The following is a 6,595-nucleotide window of genomic DNA, read 5'->3' as shown; positions in this document are numbered from 1 at the left end:
GCACAGGGCTCTCTCCCAGGAGGCTGGCAGGGGTTACAGGCTAGAGGAGTCATCCCCAACCCTCCACGAGGGACCCCTCCCCCTGAAAGCACACACCCCCCCCCAGGTGCCCCTTCTGCCCAGCAATCTCTGGTTCTGCCTCGGCACTGAGTCCTCTGTGCACAGGGCAGATACAGCCCCTTCGCCAGAGGGACCCCGGGAAGTCAGACTCCAGGGCCCAGTCAGTCCTTGGCCTTTCGCTGGCACTGCCAATAAGGGGGACACTCATTGCCAATGGCACTGAACTCACTCCCCAAGCAGGCATTGCCATGGAGACACCCACCAGCCACCGTTGACTTGGTCTGGATTTGAACTAGCAACCCAGCACAGAGGCGCCTTAGCCCGGCCCAGCACCCTAAGGGTTCGGACATTGTCCCTCCAAATGCCTGGGTCTGGACAGCAGATGGCTAAGAGAGGCGATGCCAGCGGGCTATGAAATCAGGCGTGGTGTGGAGAACGTGACTAGGAATATGTCATTCACCCTTTCATGCAATACGAAAACCAGGGGTCACCCTATGACCTTAATAGGCTGCAGGCGGCATACAAACAAGAGGAAGTATTTCTTCACTCAACGCACAGCCAACTAGTGGAACTCATTGCTAGGGGATGTTGTGAAGGCCAAAAGGCTAACCAAGGGTCAAACAAGCCCTGAATACGTTCATGGATGATGGGTCCATCAATGGCTATTAGCCAAGATGGGCAGGGACACAACCCCACGCTCTGGGTGTCCCTAAACCTCTGGGTGCCAGAAGCCAGGCGTGGCAGATGGGTGGATCACTCCATAACTGCCCTGCTCTGTACACACCCTAAGGCTCTGGCACAGGCCAGCGTCGGAGCCAGCAGGGCAGCTCCCAAGTTCTTCGATCCCCTGGGCTCCCCTGCGCTGGCTGGGCAGACAGCCTGAATGAGGTGAGCAGCAGCTTTGGGGGAATCTTGGTCCAATGGTCCATTCCAAGACTTGGAATGATCCTCGTCCTTCCCAGCTGGGGGCAGTGATTGGCTGCAGGGCTGGCACCCTGCGAGCGCTGCAAACTGGTCTCCAGGAGGGCAGTCTGGAATGCCATGGGGCCAGGCCCCCAGCACTGCCGTGTGCCAGATAACCCCACCCTTTTCCCCAGCGTAGCCACAGGTTAACCCCGTTTACTGGGCACGGTCACACCTGGGGGCGGGGGGAGGGAGCTTCACCTTCTGGTGAAATGCATGAGGCCAAGATGCCCATGGCTGGAGTTTGGGGAGGGCTCAGAACCCAGCCTGCCTCATAGCAGCTGAGGATCGGGCCCTGCTGCGCAGGGTATGGTCAAGAGGGCTGGGCAGAGATCTGCGGGAGGGGAGGGGGGACAGTAGGAGGCGGTGGGGTGGGATTCCACAAAGGCTTGGGAAGTGCTGAGCTAGGAAGGCCAGACAAGTCCCCTGGCCAGACAGAATCCCTGAAGCAGGGGTAGAGAACATGCAATGAAGACCCACAAATGGGATGCCTAGCCCAGATTCCCCACCACCTGCCCACTGCTCCCACGGCCACCCCACCCGACGGGAAAGGGCAGGGCGGGGCAAGAATGCTTGGTGGGCTGTGACAGCCCCTGAGCACTGCCGACATGGGGACATGCACCGAACAGAACGCCCTACCCCAGCAGCCAAAGGAAAACCCTGGGATGATCCAGGGCTCAGGCAGAGCAGGTTGGTATCTTAGGCCTGGTCCACACTAACCCCCCACTTCGAACTAAGATACGCAACTTCAGCTACGTTATTAACGTAGCTGAAGTCGAAGTACCTTAGTTCGAACTTACCGCAGGTCCATACGCGGCAGGCAGGCTCCCCCGTCGACTCCGCGTACTCCTCTCGCGAAGCAGGAGTATCGGCATCGACGGCAAGCACTTCTGGGATCGATCCCAGAAGATCGATTGCTTACCGCCGGACCCGGAGGTAAGTATAGACGTACCCTTAGAGAGGGAACCAGGAACCAGGCCTCAACTCAGGCCAATGTATTTCTTGTGACTATGCTGCCCCTCGCTGGCTGGTCTCAAAACAGATTTCTGCACAGACATTTATTTGTATTTCCGCAGGTCCTAGCCAGGGACTAGCTCATGCGCTGCCCAAGCAGCAAGGAAGGGTCTGGCCAGTGTTTCCATGATGGCATCAGAGAGGTTTAGCCCCACCCAGGAAATCTCTCAGTGACTCAGTCCAGCTGGGAATAGGGCAAACACGTTTGCAGCAATTGGGGCGTTATGGATTTAAATCAGTTTGTTTCTGTCCATCCAGGAGCGCTCTCTCTCTCTCTCACACATACACATACACACAGTGTGTTGCCAACACTTGCACTTTTATCATGAGTCTCACAATAAGTGATGTTTTTTCTCAAAGCCCCAGCTCCTGGATTCAAATGAAAGGCAAAAATCCCACCTGTCATTTAAAAACAATGTTGAGTTTAAAACAGGCCCCAACCACCCACAAAAGGGAAGGAAACGAGAAGAAAATGAGCCCCAGTTTTTTTTTTTTTTTTTTTAAAAACTCATGATTTTTAAGTCAATCTCATGATTTTGAGGCCTGACTCCTGATTCTTGAACAGTCGGGGTTAGGAACACACACACCATTTTATAACTCACCCTTTATGCAGATCCTTGGGCCCAGATTCCGACGCGGTGTGAGCGGGTGGCACTGCTGATCTGTGTCCCCTTACAGCAGTGGCAATGGCAATTAGCTGAAAAGAAGCTGCTAGAAACTAGGAAGGGTGGACATTCTCATAAGGAATCTCGGGAAATGCTGTCTAGATTAAATTACTCTAAAATGGATACAAACCTGTTTGAAAGAACGTATTGAAAGCGTAGTTATCAATGGTTCATTGTCAAATGGGGGCCACCATAGCTAGTGCGGTCCCACCGGGGGCAGTCCTGCGTCTGATGCTATTCACTATTTTGATTAAATAATGAATAACGGAGTGGAGCGTGTGCTTACAAAACATGTGGCTGACACGCAGCCGCGAGGGGTCGCTCGCACTAGAACTCAAAAACGACCTCGATAAATTGGAGACTTGCTCTGAAATGAACAAGATGAAATTCAATAAAGACAAGTGAAATGTACTACATTTATGAAAGACAAATCAAATACACAGCTACAAAATGGGGACTAGCTGTCTAGGTAGTAGTATGGCTGAAAAGGATCTCTGGGTTAGCGTGAATCCCAAATTGAATAAGAGTCAACAGTGGGATGCAGTTGCAAAAAAGGCTAATATTAATCTGGGGTGAATTAACAGGAGTGTTGTAAGAGACGGGAGATAATCATCCGGCTCTACTCAGCACTGGTGAGGCCCCAGCTGGAGTCCTGTGTCCTGTTCTGGGCACCCCACACTTTCGGAAAGATGAGCAGTCCCAGTTCAAGCACCTGTGCCCAGCCACACAGCACACTACATCCCCGGTGTCAGTATGAATGCAAACATCCCCGATCTCAATAGCACGGGTCCTGCTCCCAGCACATCCCCCAGGCCAGGAGATGTGCTGGTCAAAGCAGTAATAACGCCTTAACCCACACAGCGATTGCTGCACTGACCACTTCCCCTTGCTAAGGAGTCTGCTGGCCCTAGGAGTGTTTAGGAGGCAGCAGGTCCAAGATTTCTCAAGGGTTAAAAGAACCAGAGCGGCATGAGGCTGCTGGCCTGATCCACGGGCCAGTTAAGGAACATAGCAATAACAGACATGGCAAGCTGCTGGTGTGTTACTGCTACCCTCTAATGGACAGAATTAGCACTGCTGCACAGGCCCTATGCTACTAGCTACCAGGAATTCTCTCTTAGCTCGGGGCAGGACAGATCCAAATTCAGTCCTTTTTGTTGCAGTGAGGCTTCAAGTGACAACAGGGTGCAGCACAGTTATAATACCACATAGCATTTATGTCCTGCCAACTCTTTAGGGCCCACAGCTCTTTACAAAGGTATCATTATTCCCATTATACAGATGGGGAAACGGAGGCACAGAGTGAGGCAGGCTCTTGCCCAAGGTCACCCAGAGAGCCAGGAATAGAACCCTCCTCTCCTGCTTCCCAGGTCAGCACCATACCCACCCAGCCACATCACTGTGCCATCCCAGCAGGCCACGAATTTATTAACTAAAGTTCAGAATTCACAGGATTTGGAAAATTTGAGGAAGAAGAACCATAAAATTGGTGAATTGTAGGAACTGCCAGAACTCAGACCAAGGGTTCATCTACATCAGCATCCAGTCTCAGTACTAGCTGCTTTAGAGGAAGATAGGAGAAACCCTGCAGTAGCAGTTATGGGATAACAAACCCTCAGGGAAAGTTTCCTCCTGACCCCCATTATGGAGAGGTTGACTTGTGCCCTGAAGCATGAGTGTTTATATTTCCTCCCCAAACTCTTGTTTAGTTTTTAATGTTTACTATAACAGCTCTAGATACTCATGTTATCCCTAGATGTGTCCAGTCCCTCTTTGAATCTTGCTAGGTTCTTGGCCTCTGTGACATCTTGTGGCAATGAATTCCACAGGCTAACTGTGCACAGTGTGAAGTCATTTCCTCTTAGTTTTAAGCTTTCAATTTCATTTTTCTTGTACAAAACATAGCAAACCCTGCTTCCCAGTGTGGGCTTCTGTGACGAAGTGGGGGGTTTTCTTGTTTTCTGTGGAGTTTCAATGGTTTGCATGCGGAGGGGGTGGGACTCAGTTTCCCTGGGTGTTACTGGTTTAACGAGGTGAGGGGAGAGGGAGTGTGTTTTGCAGAGGACCGGAGAGAGGACTTGGGGACCCAGCCGATGGCCGGGAGGATGGATACCCCAGCGACCGGTGACCTGGCGACCTGGTGACCCGGAGGCCCAGCTGAGGAGACGCAGCCAGTTCTGGCCAGTGGGCGGACAATGGGCTGCAGAGTGAGGACCCAGTGACCTAACCAGCCGGTTCCAGCCAGAGGACAGAAGCGAGGAGAGGAGGCCCCAGTTTACAACCTTGTTTACCTGGAGAGAAGACAATGGACAGAGGCGGGGCCTGGGGCCGGTGATCTCAGATGCCCAGCTGGGAGCAGGGGGGCTCTAGGCTGGAGAGGGGGAGCAGGCAGAGCCCACCTGGATGCAGAGAGACTGGGATGTGCTGGGCTGAGGGAGGCCAGGCCTGAGGCCCTGAGAGTTTCCTGTGCTGTGTTCAACTCTCAATAAACCCTCCTGTTTCATGCTGGCTGAGAGTCACTCCGGTCTAGAGAACAGGGTGGCATCCACCCCTTCGGGGGTGGAGGCCCGGGGGGTCCAGAGCGAGTGGACTCCCCGAGGGGGCCCACGGCAGAGACAGACGTGCTAAGGCTCAGAGAGGTGCGGCTCCAGGAGGTGGAGGGGCCTGACCCCAAGAGAGAGTGGACCCCCGAGAAGGGCTGTCTCACTAAAAGTGGCACCCCCCACGGACCGCACGGGGCCAAGAGTGGGCACGATCTGTGAGTCCGTGACAATGTGGTGTCAGAAGTGGGATGTTTCGTGGATGCACCCTGTAGACGTTGGCTGCGGGCGCAGGCGCTTCACAGTGAGTGGCTGCCAGCGATAGAACGAGGGTATTGAACGGAACCAGCCTGGAAATGGCCTATAACCAGCTCCGTAAGAGCGACCTGGCACGTCTCTGCAGGGAGAGGGGGCTGAGCGTGGGGAGGCTCACTAAGGAGCGGCTGATTGCTCAGCTTGTAGAGAATGACCCGTCTGAGGCACAGGCTCCAGACCCCAGGGGGGCTCCCGGGGTGCCCGGAGAGCCGGGGAGTAGCCGTGGGGGCAGTCTGTGTAGTGACCGGGAGTGGGTCAGACCTGACTCCCCAGTCAGTACAGGGAGACCCCAGTCAGGTCCCTCCCTAGAGGAGCTGCGGAGATTGGAGCTGCAGCTGAAAGCAAAGGAGCTGGAGCTAGAGGATCGGAGGCTGGTGGACAGAGAGAGAGAACGAGCGGACCGTGTAGAACAGCGGAAGCACGAGTTGGAGATGGACGAGAGGCGGGCCAAGAGGGCCTGCCACGGGATAAGTGGGGAAGGGCCCCGAGACGCCAGTGGTGTGGGGAATCTAGACACCAAACTGCTGCCCCAGTTCGAGGAGGGGGGGGATATTGATGCCTACCTCACAGCCTTTGAGAAGGCTTGTGAACTGAACCAGATTGACCCCGCAGACAGGCTTCGCTGTCTGACCCCCCTGCTGGGTCCCAAAGCCATACAGGCGTTCAGCCAAATGGATGGTGTTGGGACGGGGGACTACAACCTGTTCAAACAGGCTTTGCTGCTGAAGTTTGAACTGACCCCCGAGGCATACAGGAAACGATTCTGGGGTGTGCGCAAGACCCCAGGTGTCTCTTACAAGGAGGTCACCAACTTGCTGGGGGAATATCTCCGCAAGGGGGGGAAGGGCGCAGGGGCCACTACTGCAGAGGACGTGTATAACCTGGTGGGGTTGGAGCAGCTGTATGACATCTGCCCTCCGGACCTTAAGATGTGGCTAGTGGACCAGAAGCCCAAAGATCTGTGCAGTGCAGGGGCGCTGGCAGATGAGTTCATGGACAGTAGATCGGGGGCAGGGGGGAGACCCACATCAGGGACTC

Source organism: Emys orbicularis, chromosome 10, assembly GCF_028017835.1.
Source record: "Emys orbicularis isolate rEmyOrb1 chromosome 10, rEmyOrb1.hap1, whole genome shotgun sequence".
In the NCBI taxonomy this organism is placed as follows: Eukaryota; Metazoa; Chordata; order Testudines; family Emydidae; genus Emys; species Emys orbicularis.
This window is presented reverse-complemented; position numbering follows the sequence as displayed.